The sequence below is a fragment of the Ursus arctos genome, unplaced genomic scaffold (genome assembly GCF_023065955.2).
Source record: "Ursus arctos isolate Adak ecotype North America unplaced genomic scaffold, UrsArc2.0 scaffold_10, whole genome shotgun sequence".
Lineage (NCBI taxonomy): Eukaryota > Metazoa > Chordata > Mammalia > Carnivora > Ursidae > Ursus > Ursus arctos.
In genome coordinates, this window is record NW_026622764.1 from 10,422,539 (window position 1) to 10,445,794 (window position 23,256).

Below are 23,256 nucleotides of genomic sequence, written 5' to 3' on the forward strand. Positions count from 1 at the left end.
ACAGGGTCGTTGCTGGGGGACGGCCTTGTCACATCTCACCAAGTAGCAGCAATGGTTTGAGCTTCCAGTTGGTAGTATCATTTAAAAACAGAGTGGAAATTACCGTCATCTAGAATGTCTCCATTTAACTCCATTTAACAACTCTGAAAAGTTGCTGAAGGGTTAGGCCTATTGACAGACCTTCCTTTGTAACACAGGGGTGTTAGAAAGAACAACAGCCTGACGAAGAAAGGAAGACGGAAGACAAGTTGCCGATGGGCTTGAGGTTATTGTGGTATGAAGCCTGGGAGGCCACGTGTTAGGAAAATTTGGTTCAACATGTAAAGAAATGGGATGGGTTTCCTGGCTAAGTCACTTCTGGTTTAGAAATAATGGTAATTGACCCTTACATCACTTAGGATTAGAACAAATTAAAAATAGTGAAGGAAGAGAAAGGTTGTTACCTCCATTGGACCTAAGTCTTTGTTTTGTTTAAAAACTTATTATAGATGTTCTTTAAACTTTATTCCTGTTGATATTAATAAAGTTCTATAAATGCACATATATATTGGGGGGTGGAGGAAGGGGCCATAGACGGGTACTGGGGCCTTAAGTTGGGGTTTTAGAATATCAGACCAATACACCTGCTGCCCCCTGGTGGCAGCGTACTAAACAGTGCGTTCCGAGATGAGGCATTCTGGAGAGCGGAGTCCTAGTTGTACAAGAGGGTTGTAGGGGAATCAGGAGATGTTTTCTCTTTCCGACTCTATTCATAATTACTACCTGTATGATCTTAGGCAAATCATTTAGTTTGATTACAGCCTAGATTTCACTTCTTCACCTTTAAAATGTAATTTTAAAAGTTTTTTCCAGTTTTCACATCTTGAAATTCTCTGATGATCAATACCACGTATTATACACAGAAAGATCAAGTTTCACTTTTTCCTTTAGCACGTAAATCCTAACAAATCCCAGCTATTTATTTAAGAAAGCGGACTCTAGAATAACTCCAGAGGCTTGACGTGGATTCATCTCTGGACAGCAAACTGCAGAGATTATTCTGTTGCACAGTCTGTAATTAATCAGTATGAGGATCCTGCATTATGATGAAAGCTTACAAGTCATAGCACTTAAAAAATAATTTCATTTTTTAGTGTGGTACAAAAATAACAAAATTCACCATCTTAACCATTTTTATGCATACAGTTCAGTAGGGTTAAGTGTATTCACAGCGTTGTACAACACACCTCGAAAACTCTTTCATCCTGCGACACGGAAACTGTGTGCCTGAGAGACCACTGCCCTCTCCTCCCCCAGCTCCTAGCAACCATACCCTACTTTCTGTCTCTGTGAATTTGACTCTTGTACCTCGTGTAAGTGGAATCAGACAGAATTTTTCTTTTTGTGACTGGCTTATTTCATTTAGTGTCACGTCCCTGAGGCTTATCCATTTTGTAGCATGTGACAGCATTTCTTTCCTTTTTAAGGCTGAATACTGTGTGTAGATACCACATGTTATTATCCATTCATCTATCGACAGACACTTCCTTGCTGTCGTGAGTGACGCTGCGATGAACACGGGTGTGCGGCGTCATTGTCAGTCTACAGCGTGTGCTAACGCAGAGAGGGCTTATACAACTATGCTCTGGGCATAAAAGGTTAAACTTCATTATAAAGATCACCATTCCCAACCATGCTAGAAAATATGGCTTTCTGTGTGGATGCGTAAGTCAAAGAGGAAGGAACATTTATTGGACATACAAGCTATATGCCAGGCATTTTTATGTCTGTGACACATTCTGTGGTTTAGTCCTTAGAGTAATTCTGTGATTTGCCCTTCTCTTGGAAGGGGACTAATACTTATTAAAATCACTGTGTGCCAGAATTTTTATATATGTTATATATGTTATTTCATATATTATTCTTCCCATTTTTAGGTGATGTAACTGAGGTTCACAGAGATGAAACACCTTGAACAGGTCACATAGCTAAAGGGTAGCAGGTTTTTACCTGACAGTGAAGTGAAACTTATCTATTGCAGAAGTATATGCGTTCCTCATATCCCATGCTTTCTCCTACTTCCAGAAATAACATTATACATCCATGATCTGGAGGATGTTGGAACAATATCAAGAAATTACACTGCTATAATAATTTATAAATAGAAAAACTTCTGTAGTGCCTTTCCATTAAATAGCAGTCCTTGGGTCTTCCTTTCAGAGAAACAGCATCTGAAAAAATCAGATGAATTCATCTGAAATGTATCAAGGCTTACCTCCTGGTGATTTTACAAGATGAGTCTCTCTAGGACTTCCAAAAGAGTGGTTCTCATGTGCCAGTACCCCCCCCCCCCCCATATCTGAGGTTATCGTCCACCATATTATTTTCCCCTTTTTCTTTCTCCCTTTCCTTTGGCTTGGCAGAAAGCTAGGACTGTTTTCACTGCCCTCCGCCCCCATCTCTCTTGAACTCTGTGCTGGTTGGGATTGGAGTTTTGATCTGTTCCTTGCCTAGTGTTCTTACACAGGTAAAGGGCTATAACGTGTCCTCAGAGGTGCTGGTTTTCTTGGAGCATCAGCAAGCTCTTGGAAAGGCCCATTGCAACATTGACTCACATATGGGATGTTTAGATTAATAGAGATGTCATGATACAGCATCTGAGCAGCCATTTAAGCTTCTCTCAGAGTTCCTGTGCCCTTAGGATGACTTCCTGTGGGAATTTAAAAATCTAGCAATAGGTGAGAGTCAAGAATGCTTCTGAGATTCATTCAAGGTCTTCAGTAATTCCTGAAAGCAGGGCGTTGACCGGTAAGTAAAGAAGTGGGAGTGGCAGAACTTGTGCTCACTACCAAATATCCAGTCTCTCCTTCCTTAGTTACTGATCCGCAGTTTTATTCAGAGTGACAGTGTGCCTTGAGTGATGGTAAAGGACAGGAAGCAGAAATCCGGGGACTTCTGGGAAGTTTTGCAAAGGAAGGAACCTGAGTCACCTGGAAGTCGGTCTTGTTCCCCACCCTGCCCTTCATGGTTCCTGCTCCTGTGCATGAAGACATGATGGCCAATGTACTGTCAACCATCTTTTCTTGTAAGAGGTCCTCGAGAATGGAAGCCACATGCTGGCAGCGACACAGAGGAGCCTGGTGGCCCGGCTTACACAGATGCCACCAAGTCTTTCTGTGCTCTTGCGAGTGCACCTGTGCAGTGCAGCTTTGCAGCTCCTCCCAGAGAGAGATGAAGTCACTTTCTCCACCCCTTGAACCTTGCATGGGGAGTCCCAGGCTGAGTGGGGTGAGTGGGCTGTCTTTTCAGTGGTTCTTCTTGATGTGGGGTGTCCGAGCCTGAGTGGCAAGAGGAGGGTTTACCTGCAGGGGAGATGGTTGTCACTGAAATTGGAAATTAGTTACATATGGAAAGATCACATAATTAACTGTACTAAAGAAAATGTGAGTCAGGTTTGCTGCTGTTGCAGGGAGTTGCCAATACAGAAATTTCGAGAACTAGGATGAACCCTGTGGTGTGGGTCAGGTCAGGTGTGTGGGTGTAAACTCGTGGTTTTCAGTACACACTAATGTCAATATGTGTGTGTACTTACATGTATGTAAGTTTAGATTCCACCGAGGGAGCCTGCTTGGGCAGATAACACTGCAAGACTGACAAGCACACCTCACACGCAGATCTTGGCTTCTAAATACCATCTTCCGCCGCAGGTGGGAGCCAGAGCTCCTGGGAGGAAGGGCTGATTCCAGGCCTGGGACAGAGTCCAAGATGAGTGTGGAACATCTTGTGCCAGAAAGCAAGGAGGTGCATTCCGAGGACTCAGTGGCTGAGTCAGTTACACAGGGACGTGATGCTTGAAGTGACCTGGAAACTGTGAAGTATGAGGAGAATTTTGCCAGGAACGTGTTGAGGAAGGAAGAAGTTACTTAGGGCCAGTGGCACCTGGCAGCCTTATGAGCGAGGAGGGGGACAGACGCCACGTGCCACAGAGCAGCGTCAGGCGTGGCCTGCATGTGGCTGAAGAGAAAAATGGGGCTGGAGCGTGATTGGCCTGTGTGAGCCACATGCAGTAACTTAGACCTGACTCTTTTGAATGTGTTGTCTGTAACAAACTACCCCCCCATGTCAGTGACTGCAGACAGCGTGCGTTACTCCCTGCTTTCTGCTGGGGAGAGTCTGGGGGCTGCTTGGCTGCGTGGCTCTGGCTCAGGGTCCTGAAGGAAGGCCGCAGTAAGGGTGTTGGCAGGGGCTGTGGTCGCCTCCGGGCTGGCGGGGGGAGGAGCTCACTCACGTGATAGCCAGAGGCCTTGGGCCCTTGCCGACTCCTGGCGGAGACCTCAGTTCCTCTCCGCGTGGCTGTCTCACAGCATGGCCGCTGGCCTCCCTGACAGCCAGGGGTATGAGGGAGAGAATGCACCAGACAGCCCCCCCAGATGGACGCCACAGTTTTCATAAGCTCACCTCAGAAGTCACAGCCCATGGCTTCCTCTGTATTGTGTTCACTTGAAGCCGGTCACTAAACTGAGCCTGCGCACAGGGGGCAGCGGTCACGCAAGGACATGATCACGGGGGACAGGATCGATGGGGCCGTCTGAGCGGGTGCCCCCCAGAGCCCAGGCCGGGAACGGGGAGGGCACCGTGCTGCACACGACTGTGGGGACGGTGGGTGAGGGCAAGCCTAGCGGCAGCGAGACCATTTAGGAGGCGGCATCCAAGATAATAAAGTCAGTGGGGAAGAAGGAAGAGACCGCGTTAGCAATACCGGGGAGCGGTGGGGGGAGGAAGGAGGGCCTGGGGCACCGGTGGTGCGGAGGCCGCGGCCGCACTGCTTGCCCGTGACGCTCTGTTCAGACTGGCGCACGGACCTCGGTGGTTGGAAACCCGCTTCTGGAGAGAGTTTGGCAGGAAAGAAAGAGCCACTGGGCAGTTACCTCGTTTTAAAACACAGGCTCAGGCTGTGCGAAATGCCTTCGGTTTATCTCACCCACGGTACTCGGCCCTAACTGCGCCTAGTTACGGTTGCTCGGTTCCCTGGCGGCCGGGCCGAACTGCCCGGGGCTTTACCGTGCTAGACAATCGCTCTTGGAGGTCAACGCTGTGATCTTTAGTCAGGACCTTTAGAAGGATGGCTTCTCCTTCCTGACGTCCCCCCTTCGTTTGAAGTTTGACCTGAACACCAGTTACTTAAGAATGATGTTTTCACAGAGATTTTGGATTTTTGATTTCAGGCATGTCATCAGCAAGCCAATCTAAACAAGCTTACATGTGAATTTGGGGAGTAGACATACAGGGCCGCAGGACTGGGGAGGGAGACGTGCACAGGCCATCACTTGTAGAACATTATAGAGAGAGAAAAAGCATTTCAGGTTTATTTCACTCCAGTCTTTCCCTCGCATCATTACGGTTAAAGTTAAAAACAGGCATAAAGATTGTCCTTTCACCCTGGGTCATCTGGGAATTCGGCCCCCTGGGGGAGTGGTTAAATCATGCTTCTGGAAGGTGTGACCGGAACCTCTGGGCTTCCCTCCCCCAGGAAGGCCCGGCTGCCACCACCCCGGGGCACACCCAGCTCAGAGCCTGGAGAGCCCTGTACTGTGTTATGCTGGTGACACCAGGTGTTGAAAGTAAAAAATGTAATTTATTCCACATTTTTAACATGGTTATTCTTGTTGCCTAATGTTTGTAGTAAAGGCTGACCTTGAGTCATAAGAGATTAAAAACATGATGCTCCTAGAACATTTGTATTCGGCGATATTGTTCAGGGAATCCTCTCACAGTTACAGAAAATGATGGGGCACTTTAAAGGCCTAATATGTACTACACGTGGAAGGGACCACCTTTTAGTTTCCTAGGATCTTTTTTATATTATCTTTATTTTTATGTATTATTTTTCCTTTTTGTGTCACTTGGACAATTAAAGCATTTTATTTTTAAAGATACAGGTTTCCACACATGTTAAATGTTAAATATTTGGAAAATTTGCTTTTCTGGTTAATTGAACTTTCCATATAAATGAAGGAAGGTTAAGCAAAAAAAATTTTCTAGAAAATTTTGTGCAGTGAATTAGTATGCCTTCCCTGTTTTGTTTTTTTTTGTTTTGTTTTGTTTTTAAGATTTTATTTATTTATTTGACAGAGAGAGACAGTCAGAGAGAGAGGGAACACAAGCAGGGGGAGTGGGAGAGGAAGAAGCAGGCTCCCAGTGGAGGAGCCTGATGCGGGGCTCGATTCCATAATGCCCGGATCACGCCCTGAGCCAAAGTCAGAGGCTTAACGACTGAGCCACCCAGGCGCCCCTGCCTTCCCTGTTTTTAAAGTATACAGAGCATGATGAAGCCTTTTTCACCCCAAAATTAGTAATTCTAAAGTAGCATCTGCATAAAACTAAAGGACCTTACAATAGGAAAGATATGGAACAACCTAAGTGTTTGTCAACAGATGAATAAAGTGCGTGTGTGTATAATATTCCATTATATATGGAATTATATATATAACATGATAGAATTTTATATACTATTCCTATTATGTGTGGTATACTTATATCTATGTATATATTATTCAACCATAAAAAAAGAAATCCTGCCATTTGCAGCAACATGGATGGACCTGGAGGATGTCATGCTAAGTGAAATTAGCCCAACATGGGAAAATAAACACTGTATAATATCACTTATATGTGGAATTTAAATGTTGAACTCTTAGAAGCAGAGAGTAGAAGGGTGATTGTCGGGGACTAGGGGGAGAGGGAAATGGGAGCTGGTGGGCACAGGGTACAAAATTCCAGCTGAGAGGAATACACTCTAGGGATCTAATGTGCAGCAGGGTGACCAGAACTATAATGTATCATATTCTTAGAATTTGCTAAGAGAATCCCCCCTCCCCACCGTGCACGGTAACTCTGGGAGGTGAGGGGTGTGGTAACGAGCTTGGTGGTGATCATGTCACAGTGTGTACATGTGTCAGATCCTCACATGTGCCCCCTAAACACGCACAATTTTAATTTGTCGGTTATACTTCAGTAAAGCTGGGGGGAAAACCCCGTCCCTAAGTGGGAAAGACTCCCAGAGAAATAAATGGCTTCCCAAAAGATTAACCACGAGAGAGTTTTTTAAAATGTTGTATTTTAGGGGTGCCTGGGTGGCGCAGTCGTTAAGCGTCTGCCTTCAGCTCAGGGCATGATCCTGCTGTTCTGGGATCGAGCCCCACATCAGGCTTCTCCGCTGGGAACCTGCTTCTTCCTCTCCCACTCCCCTGCTTGTGTTCCCTCTCTCGCTGGCTGTCTCTATCTCTGTCAAATAAATAAATAAAATCTTTAAAAAAAATGTATTTTATTATAAATATAGGTTTCTGTTCCCAACTTCAGACTTAATAGATTAAACTCTCCGGAGAAGGAGCCCAGAAACAGATATGTTGAAACTTCCCCTGGGAATTCTCAATTAGCCAATTCTTTTCTCTAATTTGATCAGAAAGAAAGAAATGACCACAAAACAGTTTCCAAGCAGATACTTAGGTTAAAACTGCCTTCTCCGACAAGAGTTACAAGGATCACTAGTGTTTCAGGGGTCTGCTCTGTGGACCCCAGGCTCCCCTCTCTGCCAGCCCCACCTTCCTACCTAGGTGCCCCAGGTCCCGCCCATCTCCCCACTGGGAAGGCCACCCCTCCCGCCCTCCTGTCACCCCTCCCACCCTCCTGTTTCCTCTCCAGAATGACCTTTGCCCTCCCTTCAGGGTCAGTTCCCAGCGAAATCACACAGGAGCCAAATTCATCTCTCCCTTTGTGTACGAACACTTCCACCCGGTCACTCAACACCTTGTATTCTACGAGTATATTGTACGCAGATCTTTTTAAAGATTTTTTTTTTAATTTAGAGTTTTTATTGAGATGAAATTCACATAACATAAAATTCACTGTTTTTAAAGTGAAGAATTCAGTGACATTCAGCACTTTGATAATGAGGTACGACCACCTCCATGTAGTTCCAGAACATTTTCATCATCCTGAAAGAAAACTCTGTGTACGCTGGGCAGTCACTTCCCAACCCTCACTCCCCTCGGCCTCTGGCAACCACATGCGTGCGGATTTACCTATCCTGGTATTTCATACCAGAATCAAACGACACGTGACCTTACGTGTCACTTCCTTCACCTAGGATGTGTGCTGGGTCACCCCCGTCGTATCAGAGACCATGTTATCGTATGAGCTGTAGCACAGGAGTTGTGTAACGAAGTTCCACAGGCTGGGGGCTGAAGCCACAGAGCGTGTGGAGGCGGGAAGTCCAGGGCAGGGTTGGTTTCTCCTGAGGGCTCTCTCCTGGGCCTGCGGACGGGCGCCCTGTCCTAGCGCCCTCACGTGGCTGCTCCTGCTTCAGCGTCCCTGGGGTCTGTGTGTCCAGTTTTCCTCTTCTTCTAAGGATGCTAGTGAAATGGGATTAAGGCTCACCCTGAAGACCTTGTTGTAACTCAGTGTCCTCTTTAAAGACCCTGTCTCCAAATACAGTCACATTCTGAACTGCTGGGGGTTTAGAGTTTTAACCTATGAATTTGGCAAGGGGGGCACAGTCAGCCAGTACATCTTGTTTACAACTTAGTTTTCGGGCTCCTTTCCACTGTAGAGTTCTCCGAGCACATGCCCCACCTTCCTTCTAGACTTTGAGCTTGAGGGCATAGCTCACGCCTGTCCTCGCAGTGTCAGCAAGCTCTGGGCGAACACCGAGCTCTGTGCCACTGTCCAGACCCAGGACAAGCAGCGGGGTGACCGCTTTGTGGTCTGCAGTAAGTACACAATACGTGTGTCTCCAGTGAACTAGTGATCCTTGTAACTCTTGTCGGAGAACGCAGTTTTAACCTAAGTATCTGCTTGGAAACTGTTTTGTGGTCATTTCTTTCTTTCTGATCGAATTAGAGAAAAGAATTGACTAATTGAGAATTCCCAGAACCAGGCAAATGTACTCATTCGTTTTCTCCACACATGCTGCGTTGTGGGGATCAAGTTAAAATGTGTCACCTGTCCTTCAGGAATTTAATAAGAGAAAATAACCGGAATGTAGGGCAGAATGTGACCATCGCGCTAAGTTACAGGGAAGCCTTTGGCACAGAGGCAGGGTCTGAGCTGAGATTTTAGGGGTGGGTTGGATTTGGGCAGGAAGGTATACACGTGGTGGGCCGGCTAGTAATAAAAGATTAGGATTAGGGGGAAGCCGGGGAGGTTCCGGGAGCTGCAGCAGGACAAGTTGGAGGGGTTCAGGCCGCAATGACAGGATAGGAGTGCAAACAGCTGTGCAGGACACGGGTGTCCTGAGCGCCATCTGGAGCCCCTGAGCTTGCCTCGGGAAGCTCTGTAGGCTTAAGGGTGAAGGCGGGGCTGGGGCCCCTGGAAGGGAGAGTTCTGAGGGGGACCGTAGCTGTTCGTAGGTGGGTGAGGGCTTGAACTCCAGAGTCAGGCCAGCTTTGCTACGTCCAGCTGTGTGACTTCGGTCAGGTCGGCACTGGTTAGCTGCACCCTCTGTCCCCACTTCCTCACGGGCAGAGTGGAAATGACGGAGCCTACTTCATGGGTTTCCGCAAGGATTGAATCAGTTAATATTCTCAAGTGCCTAGAAGCTCGCCTGGCTCTGCGTGTGGTAGACGTCCGGCCGTGGTTATTCGTCACGAGGTTTGGAGAGGGTGGTGAGCATGCAAGGAAGTACTGCTTTTCTTGCAAAACTAAAGCATATGTGTGAGAATGGAAATCAAGATGTCAGCCTCCCCTGACCTTAGTTTAATAGAATATCTAGAGTATTTGTGGCAAATGTATGCCACTGGAGGACCACACGGGGGTGGACGGGGCTTTTCATTTTATGGAAAAACGAAATTTCAGCATGCTTCCGTGTGCATCCAGTACTTTGAGTATTATGGCAGAGCCGGCGAGGTGGGCAAGATGGGCATTTCCTCCCTGTGAGGCTAAGTGAGGTCCCCCAAGGGCTGCCCCGAATCCAGTCCTTTTGAATCCGAGTATGTCACATGGCTGGGAAGAAGACCGCAGGCAATAAGCCTCTGTTTCCAGTACCTTCTCAGAGCAGAGAGTCTCTGGAGAGTGATCTTATGAGCAGAATTAGTATTTTTCTATTTGTCTATTTCCTAGAAAATAACTGTGCTATGGCCTGAATGTTTGTGTGCCCCCAAAATTCACATGTTGAACCTCCTTCGGGAAGTGACTGAGTCGTGAGCATGGAGCCCCCATAATGAGATTGGTGCCCTTCCAAGAGACCCCGGAGAACTCCCTCGGCCATCTTGCATGTGAGGCCGCAGTGAGAAGATGCCATCCTTGAGTCAGAAGGTGGGCCCCCACCAGACACCGAATCTACCAGAGCCTCGATCTCAGACTCCTTAGCCTCCAGAACCGTGAGAAATAAGTGTGTGTTGTTTAAAGGTCACCCAGTCCAGGGTATTTTTGTTATAACAGCCCGAACTGACTCTCGTTTGCTGGATACCTCTGTGCACAAGGCTCGGTGCTGGGCGCTTTACCTGTGTTATCTTGGGGGGGTGCCCACCCTACCTCCGTGAAGCGCTACTGTGTGACTGGACAGAGAAGGAAACTGAGGCTCAGAGGTTGGGTCATTTGTCAGTGTCACTGCCCAGGCTTGTCTGATCCTGAAGCCAGTCCCCACAACGGCAGTCCTTCTGCCCATCTCGGGGCCCCGGGTAAGAGTGTGAAAAGCACCCCCAGTAAGCAGCACAGCTGAGTTCTAAGTAAGGGAATGTTTACTGCAGATTTGTTTTTATTCTGAAGATAGCAAAAGGGGACTGCTTGGAGAATGTTTGGCCTTTGAAAATCACATTTTGAAATAGGCACCATGTCTTAGAAGAGCCCTCACTGGCAAGAAGACAAGCTCTAAAATGGGTTAGAAATGGGAGTAATGGAACAAAAGTTGGGTCTTACCTCTCAGTAACAATCAGGAATAAGCAACTCTCTGGGGCAATCTGTAACCAATATGGAAATTTTGCTTATATGAGAAAATGAGAACCAAAAGGAAATATAAAACAGAGTTCAGGGAAGTTTAGATAATTAATGGTGAGCTCAAGGAGGTTTAGATCATTAATGGTGAGTATAGCCAAGAGCTTACCTATGGGCGCAGAGTCAGAAGTCAGGGAGAAAGGAGGTGTTCCTTGGAACTGGGCAGATGAGACAGTGTGTGACTGTTGGGTGGTCTGGGGGCATGTGTGTGATCAGATGATCCCCAAAATTGTAAGCCCTGGAGGAGAGAGGGTGGGAGGTGAAGAAATGGAAATGTCTATAACAAAAAAACCCCAAGCAAGTCAGAGGCATCAAATGAGGTCAACTGATGATGGCAGAGATATGGCTCCTTAACTGGGTGTGGGGGGGTATCATTAAGTGAAAACGGTAGAAACCGGCATTTGTCAAATAGGCATTAGTGTGTCTGAGGCCAAACCAGGTGCTCCGTGTCCTTACGAAATCTTCTCAAGGGCCTGGCTGAGGGAGGGGTTTTTCACCCAGCCAGGAAATGGGTAAGCCTGGTGGGGGCTCTGGAATTTGAACCAGGGGCAGTTCTGTCTTGTTTCTGCATGTAGACTTGAGTTAAGTGCTTCTGGGTAAAAGCTAAGAAAAAAGAATAGATCAGACGGTATGGGGCTTGTCAGGGTGGTATGGCCATAGACAAAAGAATAGAAAGAGACTTCTCAGTCACCTTTATTGAAGTTGGAACAGAGAGGAATGAATAAATCAGTTTGGCAAAGATATGGCCTGACATTTATGGAGTCTTAACCTATGACAGAAAAGCAAGTACAGGGGCACCAGGGTGGCTTAGTCCAGGAAAGCGTTGGACTCTTGGTCTCAGCTTAGGTCGTGAGATCGAGCCCCGTGTCAGGCTCTGCACTCAGTGCGGAGTCTACTTAAGACTCTCCCTCCCTCTTCTTCTTCCCTACCCCCCTGTACCCTCTCTCTCCCTCTCAAATAAATAAATCTTTTAAAAAAAGAGAGAAGAAGAAGAAAGGCAAGTACAGGGGCGCCTGGCTGGCTCAATCAGTAGAGCATGCGACTTTTGATCTCAGGGTTGTGAGTTTGAGCCCCACATTGGGGCTTAAAAAAAAAAATCTTAAAAAAGCAAGTATAATCATGGTGGATAAAAGGACTTTGTACGAGTATTACTGTTTGGCAAGTCTTTAAAAAATAAATTGGCTTTATTGGTTTATAGAAGATGAAATTCACCTATTCAATATTTGAAGTTCAATAATTTTTTTTTAAAGTTCATCGAATTTTTACAAATGTGTATCCTCATGCACCCACCACTGTAACCAGACACAGAATATTTTCATCAACCCGTAAAGTTTCCTCATGCCCCTTTGTAGTCAGTTTTCTCGATCCTACTGCCAGCCCGAGCAGCCACCCCTCTGTTTTCTGTCCCTATGATTTGTTTTTTCCAAAATGTCAGTAGACATTTCATCAGACAGCATGTAGTCTTCTGCATCTGGCCTCTTTCACTCAGCATATGCAATTGAGATTTATCCATATTATTATACTATATTCCTCAGGTTCTTATGCATTCTCAAGTTCATGGACATTTGGGTTGTTTCCAGCTGTTGCCTGCTATGAACAGAACTGCTCTAGACATTCACGTACAGGTCTTTATGTAGGCATGTGAAATTACTTATCTTGGGCATCCTCCCAAGAGCGAGATTGCTGGGTCGTATGGTAAATATATGTTTAACTTTTAAAGACTGTTTTCCAAAGTTGCCGCACTCTTTTCTGAAAGCAATGTATAAGGGTTTCAGTTGCCCTGCATCGTTGCTGACACTGCATATTAGCATAATGTCTTTTCAGTTTTACCCACTCTGTGCTGGTATCTCAGCATAGTTGTTATTCGCCTTTTCCTAATGACTAATGACAGCACCTTCACGTGCTCATGAGATTCATGTATCATTGGTAGAGTGCTTACATCTTTTGTGCATTTTTAATTGGATTGTTTTCCTTCTTCTTGAATTTTAAGAGTTCTTTGTAGGGGCACCTGGGTGGCTCAGCCAGTTAAGCGTCTGCCTCTGGCTCAGGTCGTGATCCTGGAGTCCTGGGCCCTGTCCGGCTCCCTGCTCAGCGGGAAGTCTGCTTCTCCCTCTCCCTCTGTCCCACTCCGTCTGCTCCTCCCCCCGCCCATGCTGTATATCCTGGATGTAAGTAATTTATCAGATATGTACAGGCATACACTGTAATTGCACGTGACTTTATTGCACTTGCAGATACTGCTTTTTAAAAATTTTTTTTACAAATCAAAGGTTTGTGGCGCCCTGCTCCGAGCAAGTCTGTCGGCACCATTTTTCCAGTAGCATTTGCTCCCTTCATGTCTCTGTGTCACATTCTGGTAACTCTTGCAATATTTCAAGTTTTTTCATTAATATGAAACAGCTGAACCTTGAATAATGCAGGGGCTGGGGATGCCAACCCCCTGCACAGCCCTGCACAGCCCAAAATCTGCATGTAATTTTACTCCCCCCAAATTTAACTACTAATAGCTTACTGTTGACCAGAAGGCTTACTGATAGCATAAACAGGTGATTAACACGTATTTCGTATGTGTATTACATGCTGTATTCTTGCAACAAAGTAAGCTAGAGAAAAGAAATGTTATTAAGAAAATCATGAGGAAGAGAAAGAGTGTTTATAGGACTGTATTTATGAAAAAGAATTTACATATAAGTGGACCCATGCAGTTCAAACCCATGTTGTTCAAGGGTGAACTGTATTTGTTATCTATGATCAGTGATTACAGCTTGCTGAAAGCTTAGATGGTTAGTAATTTTTAGTAATGAAGTATTCTTAAATTAAGGTATGTACAGTTTTTTATTCATAATGCTATTGCACACTTAATAGACTACAGTATAGTATAAACATAACTTTTATACGCATTCTGAAACCAAAAACTTCATTTGACTTGCTTTATTGCGGTATTTGCTCTACGCAGAGCTCTGGAATCAAACCTACCATATCTCCAAGGTCTACCTGTGTGTGTTTTGGAGATATTTTCCCCAGCCTGAGTTTGCCTTTCCATTTAATCATCAGAGCCTTTTGAGAGCAGAAGTTTTTGATTTTGATGAAGTCTGACTTATCCAAAAAGCTTTTTTTCTAGAATTTTAGCCCTTACAGTTGTATACATTTTGAGTTAATTTAAGTATATGGGGTGAGATAAGAGTTGTAGTTCTTTTTTTTTTTTCTTTTCTTTCTTTCTTTCTTTTTTTTTTGCATACAGATATCCTATTATCCAACACTATTTGTTTTAAAGACTGTCCATTCTTGAGTGACCTTGGTACCTTTATCAAAGTCTACTTCTAGGATCTCTATTCTGTTCCACTGATTTTTTTTAACCGGTGATTTTTATTGAGATGTAATTCACATACCATAAAACTCACCACATCAAAGTGCATGATTCAGTGGTTTCTAGTATAGTCACCAGGTTGTGTAACCATCACTACTGTCTAATTCCACATTTCCATTACTCCAAAAAGAATAGACCATTGATTTTTTTGCCAGCGTTGTTGAGATATAATTGTTGTATAAATTTGAGGCATCCAGTGTGTTGATCTGATGCATTTATATATTGCAATAGGATTACCGCCATGGTGTCAGCTAATACCTCTGTCATGTCACATATTCATCATTTTTTTTAAGTTTTATTTAAGTAATTGCTACACTGATCATGAGGCTTGAACTTAGAACCCTGAGATCAAGAGTTGCATGGTCTATCAAGTGAGCCAGCCAGGCGCCCCTTCATTTCTTTTCTGTGGCGACATTTAAGATCTATTAGCCGTCCAGTATATACAGTATTGTACACAGGATTCACAATGCTGTGATTAGATTCCCAGAACGTGCTCATCTTCTAACTGGAAGTTTGTACCCTTTGACCAAAATCTCCCCATTTCCCCCAGCCCCAGCTCCTCGTAATTACCATGCTACTCTCTGTTTCTGCAAATTTGGCTTTCTTACAGTCCACATATAAGAATAACATAGGGTATTTGTGAGTCTCTGACTTCTTTCATTTAGCATAATGCCCTCAAGGTCCATCCATGTTGTTGCATAGAGCAGGATTTCCTTCTTTTTCATGGCTGAATAGTTTTCCATCTCTCTCTCTCTCTCTCTCTCTCACTCACTCACCCTCACCCACACACTCACACACACACAACCACATCTTCTTTATCCATGCATCTGTTGACAGACATTTAGATTGTTTCCACATCTCGGCTGTTGTAAACAGTGCAATGAACATGGGAGTGCAGATATCTCTTTGGATATATACCTGTAAGTGGGATTACTGGATGATATGGTAGTTTTGTTTTTAATTTTTCTGTGACCAAACATATGCTCTAGCCATACTGTGGTGGCTGTGCCAATTTACATTCCCACCAAAGGTGTACTCTGTCTGTCCTTGCCAACCTTTGTTACCTCATCTTTTCGGTGGTAATAATTCTAACACTTGGGAGGTGATATCACGTTGTGGTTTTGATTTGCATTTCCCCAACGTTGAGCACCTTTTCATGTACCTCTTGGCCATTTGTGTGTCTTTGGGAAAATGTCTATTCAGTTCCTCTGCCCATGTTTTAATTAGATTGTTCGTTTTTGTTTTTTTCCATTATTGAGTTATGTGAGTTTTTTCCAATATATTTTGAATATTAACCCTGTATCAGATATATGGTTTGCAAATATTTTGTTCCATTCAATAGGTTGCCTTTTCATTCTGTTAATTGTTTCTTTTGCTGTACAGAAGCTCTTTAGTGTAGTCTCACCAATTTTTGTTTTTGTTGCTTGTGCTTTTGGTGTCACATCTAAAACCTTGCTGCCAAGACCAATGTCGAGGAGCTTTCCCCCTATGTTTTCTTGTAGGAATTTAAGTTGCAGGTCTTATTTTAAATCTCTAATCCATTGCAAGTTGATTTTTGTGTGTGGTGTAAAATGAGTATTCAACTTTATTTTTTTGCAGGTGGCTGTTCAGTTTTCCTGACACCATTCATTAAAGAGACTGTCCTACATTGTGTATTCTTGGCTCCATGTCCAATATTAGTTGACTGTATATGCTGGAGTTTATTTCTGGGCTCTCAATTCTGTTCCATTGTCCATGTGTCTGTTTTTATGCCACTATTATACTGTTTTAATTACTATAGCTTTCTAGTATAGTTTTAAATCAGGAAGCATGATGCCTCCAGCTTTGTTCTTTCTCAGGACTGCTTTGTCTATTTCGGGACTTTTGTGGTTCCATACAAGTTTTACAATTGTCTTTTATATTTCTGTGAAAAATGACATTGGGATTTTGATAGGGATTGCACTGAATCTATACATAGCTTTGGGTAATATGGACATTTTAACAATATTCTTCTGATCCATGAACATGGAATATCTTCCCATTTATTCATGTCTTCCATTTTTGTCATCAAAGTATTATGGTTTTCAGTGTACTGATCTTTTACCTCCTTGGTTAAATTTATTCCTAGGTATTTTATTGTTTTTGGTGCTTTTGTGACTGGGATTATTTTCTTAATTTCTTTTTCAGATATTTTGTCATTATTGTATAGAATATAATCAATTTCTGTTTGTTGATTTTGTATCCTGCAGCTTAACTAAACTTCTTGATTAGTTTTAACAGTTTGTTGGAAGATTCTTTAGGATTTTCTGTATATAAGATTATATACTTTGCAAACAAAGACAGTTTTACTTCTTTCTTTCCAATATGGTTGCCTTTTATTTTGTTTTCCTGACTGCTCTGGCCAGGACTTCTAGAGTATGTTGAATAAGACTAGTGAGAGTGGGCATCCTTGTCTTGTTCCTGATCTTAGAGGAAAAGTTTTCAGTTTTTCACTGTTGAGTATGATGTCAGCTGTGGGTTTGTCATATATGACCTTTATTATGTTGAGGTATGTTCCTCTGTACCCAGTTTGTTGAGAGTTTTATCATGAAAGGATATTTTGTCAAATGCTTTTTCTGCCTCTGCTGAGATGATCATACGGTTTTATCTTTCATTTGATTAATGTGTGTATTTGTTGACTTGTGTGTGTTGAACCATCCTTGCATCCCAGGGATTAATCCCACTTGATTAAGGTGTATGATCCTTTTAATGTGCTGTTGTATTCTGTTCGCTAGTATTTTGTTAAGACCTTTAGCATCTGTATTCATCAGGAATATGAGTCTGTCGTCTTCTTGTGGTGGTGTTTTTTAGCTTTGGTATCAGGGTAATGCTGGGCTTGTAAAATGAGTTTGGGAGTGTTCCTGTCTCTTCAGTTTTTTGGCTGAGTTTGAGAAGGATTGGCATTAATTCATTTTTAAATGTTTGGTAGAATTCAGTAAAACCATCTGGTCCTGGACTTTTCTTTGTTAGGAGGTTTTTGATTACTGATTCAGTCACCTTATTTGTTATTGGTTTGTTCATATATTCTATTTCTTCATCGTTCTCTCTTGATAAGTTGTATATTTCTAGGAATCTTTCAGTTTCTTGTAGGTTATCCAGTTCGTTGGCATATAATTATTCATAGTAGTCTTCTGTGATCCTGTGTATTTCCATGGTATCAATTGTAATGTCTCCTCTTGTATTTCTGATTTTATTTACTTGAATCTGTTTTTTTTAGTCTAACTAAAGTTTTGCCAATTTTACCTCTTAAAAAAACCCAGCTCTTAGTTTCATTGATGTTTGCTATTTTTTTGACCTCTATTTATTTCTGCCCTGATCTTTGTTATTTCCTCCTTCTGCAAACTTGAGGCGTAATTTGTTCTTTTCCTATTTCCTGGAAATCTGTCTTCTACTCTGTTACTATATGTATCTTAAAAATGTAATGCACAGAGGTGCCTGGCTGGCTCCATTGGTTAAGCATCTGACTTTGGCTCAGATCATGATCTCAGGGTTCTGGGATCAAGCCCTGCAATGGCTTCGTTCAGTGGGGAGTCTGCTTGTCCTACTCCCTCTCCCTCTGCCCCTTCCCCCACTCATGCTGTCTCTCTCAGATAAATAAAATCTTTTTAAAAAATATACTGCACATTTTTTATTTTTTTTATTTTTTTTTATTTTTATTTTTTTTAAAGATTTTATTTATTTATTTGACAGAGATAGAGACAGCCAGCGAGAGAGGGAACACAAGCAGGGGGAGTGGGAGAGGAAGAAGCAGGCTCATAGTGGAGGAGCCTGACGTGGGGCTCGATCCCGTAACGCCGGGATCACGGCCTGAGCCGAAGGCAGACGCTTTAACCGCTGTGCCACCCAGGCGCCCCTGCACATTTTTTAAAAAGATTTTTTTTTTATAGAGGGCAAATGAGGGGAGGGGCAGGGGGAGAAAAAGAGAATCTCCAGCCGACTCCTCCCTGAGCAGGGACCCTGACACAGGGCTCAGTCTCACAACCCTGAGATCGTGACCTGAGCTGAAATCAAGAGGCTTAACTGACTAAGCCACCCAGGCGCCCCTCTAATGCACATTTTCAGGAAGTGTAGCACGTCCTAAAAGTGTGCAGATCACGTAGTGTGATGGGTTTCCTGCTAGGAACACACCATGTCAACACCATCTAGAGGAGGTGTCCCCATGTCTTTCCTCGGTAGTAACCACTGAGCGGACATCCAGCAGCAGGGACGTGTCCCTGTAAACACAGTTGTACAGTACGCGCTGTTGCTCCCTGACTTCTGTCACTCAGCCCTGCCCGTGATGTCGTTGTCCACTCGTTGTGGTTCTCCACAGTGTACCACACTTTGTTAGCCCGCTTTCCTGCTGATGGACATTGGGTAGGATCTGCGTGGGGCTGTCACAGTGCTGAGCCGAACACGCCCGCCGCGTGCTGGCGCCCACGTTCCGCGGAACATCTGCCCACGGTGCAGCGGCGGGGCCGCTGGGTGGGCACGGCCCGGCTTCCGAAGGTACCCTCAGTCTGCCCCTGGGGTCGCGCTAGATAATTTTTTAAAATAGAAATCTTACCGTGTCACCTCCTAGGCTTAATACCTTTCGTTACCCCAGCACAGAGGGCTGAAAGCTGGGCCTTTAGTAACCCAGGCCCAGGCTCCGTCCTTTGCCTCTTCCCTGTGGTCCCGGCCTTACGCTCACGCCCACGGGCTCGCCCAGGCGCCCCCCCCCCCCCCCCCCCCCCCCCCCCCCCGCTCAGACCACCCGTTTGTCCTCTAGCCATCCCCTGACTTGTGCCCACCTCTTTCCTGTTTCTCCTCGAAGACTCTGCTGTTCAGCCAGCCACTCTCCTCCAGGACACGGGATGCCGCTTCCCCAGGCGTGTCTCACCGGCCCCCCAGTGTGTCTTATCATCATCTTTGAGTGTGTCTCCCAGTGGCTTAGCGCCTGGGGAGGAGCTGTAGTCCTGGGCTGCGTCAGCCTTGCTCCCTCCGTGAGACAGGGACCAGCTCTCTGAAGAACTGTCTTTATTCCAAGATGGGAACAGTGGGAGGAAGAGAGAAATTCCTTAACTGAAAAATAGTTGAAGTCATTGTTAGAGTAATAATACAGTGCCAAGCTGGCATCAGTTTTGAAGGATCAGCTCCTTTGGGCCTCTGTGGCCCAGTGGGGTCCCCCCCCCTCTGCTGCCTCCGCACCACCGTCACGCTGGACAGCAGGGCCCAGGGGTCCTGGCTGTGGGGCCCATTCGGGAGACTGGTAGAGAGCCGGCTACTTCAGCTAGGACTCTCATTAACTCTTTGCTTGTGGTTTGTGAAGCATGGCCTTGAGGAGTGGGGGGATTGCTTGTTTCCTCTTTTTGGGGAGACTCCTGAGATACCAGATGACATCTGCTACTCAGCCCCCAGGGGAGGGAGACAGTTCTTCCTGCTGCTGCTGACCCCAGGCTGTCCCAGGATAGGGGAGGGTGGAGAGGAGAGAGCTTATTTTCTTGTCTCTGTTGTTTATATATACAACGTATTTCTTAAATATATATTTTTATATATTTTTAATATATTATTTTTTATATGTTTATATATACAATGTATTTCTTAAATATATATTTTTTATATTTTTTAAAATATATATATAAGAAAGTCATTATGGGTGAGGAAAATGACCAAGTTCCTACAGACAGAAAACTAAAATTCTGGGCTATTTGATTAGGAAAATGTTTGAGTAAACACAGTGGTAGCTTCCCTGAGTCCTGCTTATCATGAATGAAAGAACATTTATAAACCTAAAAAAAAGTCCAGTAATGGAAAAACAAAGCTATTGTTCTGTTATCTTTGAAATGTTTGAAAAAGCGTTTAAACTGAATATAGCTGTTATCTATTCTCTGATAACCACAAAGTAGCAATAAGGGATTTTTAGATTCTAACTGGATTTTGCTCTTCCCGGAATAGACTCAGTGTTAGCTTTTAAGTGCTTTTTAAAAGCCAAGTAGAGACCAAATTGTGCTTTTTAGTAATATTTAGGGTCCTGGGATCCACCCCTGAACACTAGAGAGGCCAAAGTGTCACGAATCCTGAGGAAGAACGGTGTGTTCGGCCTCGAAGCTGCTGGCTTCTGTCTGCTGGTCCTAGTGGTAATGTGGCTTTTAAAGTGGGATTAAGAAAATATTTTTTTTCTGGTGGGGGTTTCGTATATGAAAGGGTTGGATTCAGTTAGTTCAGTGCACCCGGTTCCCTTGAAACCCCAGTCACTCCGACACAACATGTTTTTCTGGGTTTTCTGGTGTTGGACCCAGAGAACTCTGGCTGCTGTCAGCCAGCAGTGAGCAGCTGCATGTTTAGGACTCACAGGAATGGGAGTGAATGGATCCACTTTATGTAAAGTATTTAAGAGCATGTTCAGTAACATAGCCTTCATTTCTTCCCCACTTCTTTCTTGGAATTCAGAGTTTCAGCTGCTGTCAACTGTTTTAATTGAGTTGAACTGAGGGTAATGAGAAAAGCACTGGAAGGATTTGAATACTTGGGGGACAGATAATTACTCAAAAACCCCGTTAGGCTTAATTTTCTGTGCTTTTATTTTTTAAAAAGCTTATTTCTTTTTTAAAACTGTTTAAAAATGGAGAGACATGCATCATGTGTGGACATGGGGTGATTCTTTTCACGCACTAACAGGAGTTAGCTCCCCTCTGGTTTGCCTTCCTCCCCCTTGCCTTTAGGACCACCTCTAGGTAACCAACATCTTTGCAAAGAATTTTAACTGGTTTTAACAGTATTCTTAGCAAAAGGTCATTCTGAAGGTAAATGTGTTACCAAAAGAATAGAGTCCTGAATTCCAGAGCCCACTGGAAATGGAGTTTGGATTATTGCTGATTCCCCGTGGGCTGGCAGTGCCAACTGGCAGGGAGCCCGGGGGTGGGAGCACAGTCCTGGTTAGACCAGACCAACCAGTACGGGGAGGGGAGCCTCGTGTGCTGCTGGTTTCTGAGGAATGCTCAGGGTTCCTTCTGTAGCGTAGGTGGTGTTCCGGAGCTTTGTAGTTGCACTTGGTGGTCATCTGCCGGAGTCTTTCCGCTATCATGCTGCCCCACGTCCTTGGGCGAGGCCTGTGATTGGCTCTCCCGTCATCCTGGGTCCCAGGGCAGCCAAGCCCAGGATGTCCGTGCCTCTCACTACCAACCGCTGCGGCCTTGCCCCATTTGGCTGGGTCAGGCAGGTCCAGTCTGACAGTCGGCGGGGCTCGGCTTTGACCTCTGATCTCTCAGCTCTCTGTCCAGTGCTTCTGGGAGGCCTGTTCCTCCAGAGCTGTGAAATACTACATTAAATACAGGGAGTGTGGGCTCAGGCCTTGCCAGGAACCCTCACCTCGTGTAATAATTTCATTCACTTTTGGACTGGCCTGACGTTTAAAGTGGTTATCTAAGAGTTGTTTAAACAGGTGTGTATTCTCTTCTTTCTAGAATAGTTTGTTAGCAAGCCACCTAAAAAGGAATGGCTTTCTATGACATTCTGTAATAGGGCTTTTGTGTTGCTTCAGACTTAAAATTTTTTTTTTTAGGATTTCATTTATTTGACAGAGAGTGCACAAGCACATGGGGAGCAGCAGGCAGAGAGAGAGAGGGAGAAGCAGGCCCGATCCCAGGACCCTGGGATCATGACCTGAGCTGAAGGCGGACATTTAACTGACTGAGCCACCCAGGCGCCCCTAATTCAGATGTAAATTTAAGTTGTATTTCCAAGCTCCCCATTTCTCACCCAAGAAAGCAGAACAGCTGAATAAAAACCACTTTGTTAAGATAGCCTTAAAATGTTTCTGAAAAACAAAACCTTTTAGATGGTACACGGAAGCATAGTCATTCCCTTTCCCTCCGCAGCTTTTGGCCCGAGTTGTCTCTGGGGAAAAACAAAGACCTCTGGGGGCATGCACGGTAGGTGGGAGTTCCCTGCCTCGAACCAGACCCCTTGGCCCTTTCGCCATGCCCTGCAGACGGATGTCACGTGGGGACACAGCACAGATCCTGGCTCTTTCTCCTTGAGCAGGAGGGCTGAAGCCAGGCCGCATGAGCGTATCCTGAGCAGCTGCCGGCGTGTCAGTTAAGAGCTGCACTCTTCTCCGGCAGCCCTGCGAACTATTCTAAAAGGCAGACCATTGCTGTATTTCTCCATAGCCAAGTGTGGGGAGGAAACCTCGGCTTGGTCAGCGGCAGTGCAGACGGGCACTGGGGGGGTCACGATAGCTGGTGAGGCCCGAGTCTGGATCCCAGCCGCTGTGCCTGAGCTCACTGCGCCCCCGGCCCTGCCCCTGGGGCTGCTTCACCTGCCAGGAGCCCAGAGAACAGACCCAGAGAAGTCTGTTGGCCTCGTTTTTTTACTGCATGTTGGGTTCCAGAAAGTGACTAAGTTTAAGGGAGGCCACCGCAAATCCTAAATAAAAGATGGGAAGGTTTTGCTGTCGATTGGGGATTGTGAAGCATGTTGAACTCAGATAAGAATACAAACTGGTAATAGTAATTATAGACCGAGAGGCCGGCAAATTGTGTTCCTTCTATGATCTCAATCTTTTTCTTTAGAGGTTTTCTTTGAGATAAAATTTTACACCCAGGAAAATTCACACATTAAGTATGTAGGAGGGTCATTCCAAAAAATGTATATACCGCCTTCCTGTGTTCCAAGCAAGTTCTGCTTGGAATGGAGTTGGGCTTCTCCCAGCTGAGCCGGTCATAGATGTCACACGTTACCTTGTCCTTGCTCTGAGTCTCGCTGAATCCTGAGCATGGTGGGACCCTGGGGTTCCCTGTCCCTGGGACATCGAGAATGCTGTGTGCCAGTGGGGCTGTACAGAACTACTCTGTTCACTAGTGTCCCATCAGACCTTAACCCAAGGTCAAAGATAAAATTGTTAAGAGTTCCCGGATGGTGGCAGCTTCTCAGCACTGATT

General features: G+C 44.9%; 1 protein-coding gene across 15 annotated transcripts in view; it reads left to right on the forward strand.

Moving 5' to 3' along the window:
- The window catches only part of GGACT (gamma-glutamylamine cyclotransferase), a 184,341-nt gene that overhangs the window by 10,474 nt on the left and 150,611 nt on the right, over positions 1-23,256 (forward strand). For 3 of the 15 annotated variants that reach the window (XM_048215613.2, XM_048215614.2, XM_048215616.2), the window contains exon 1: positions 6,048-8,747. The exons of 11 other annotated variants lie outside the window; for them this stretch is intronic. The gene's annotated coding sequence lies outside the window, so the exon portion shown is untranslated. Of the gene's footprint in view, positions 1-6,046; positions 8,748-23,256 lie in introns of those variants that run through there. One more of the 15 variants, XM_026493562.4, reaches the window with a different exon arrangement.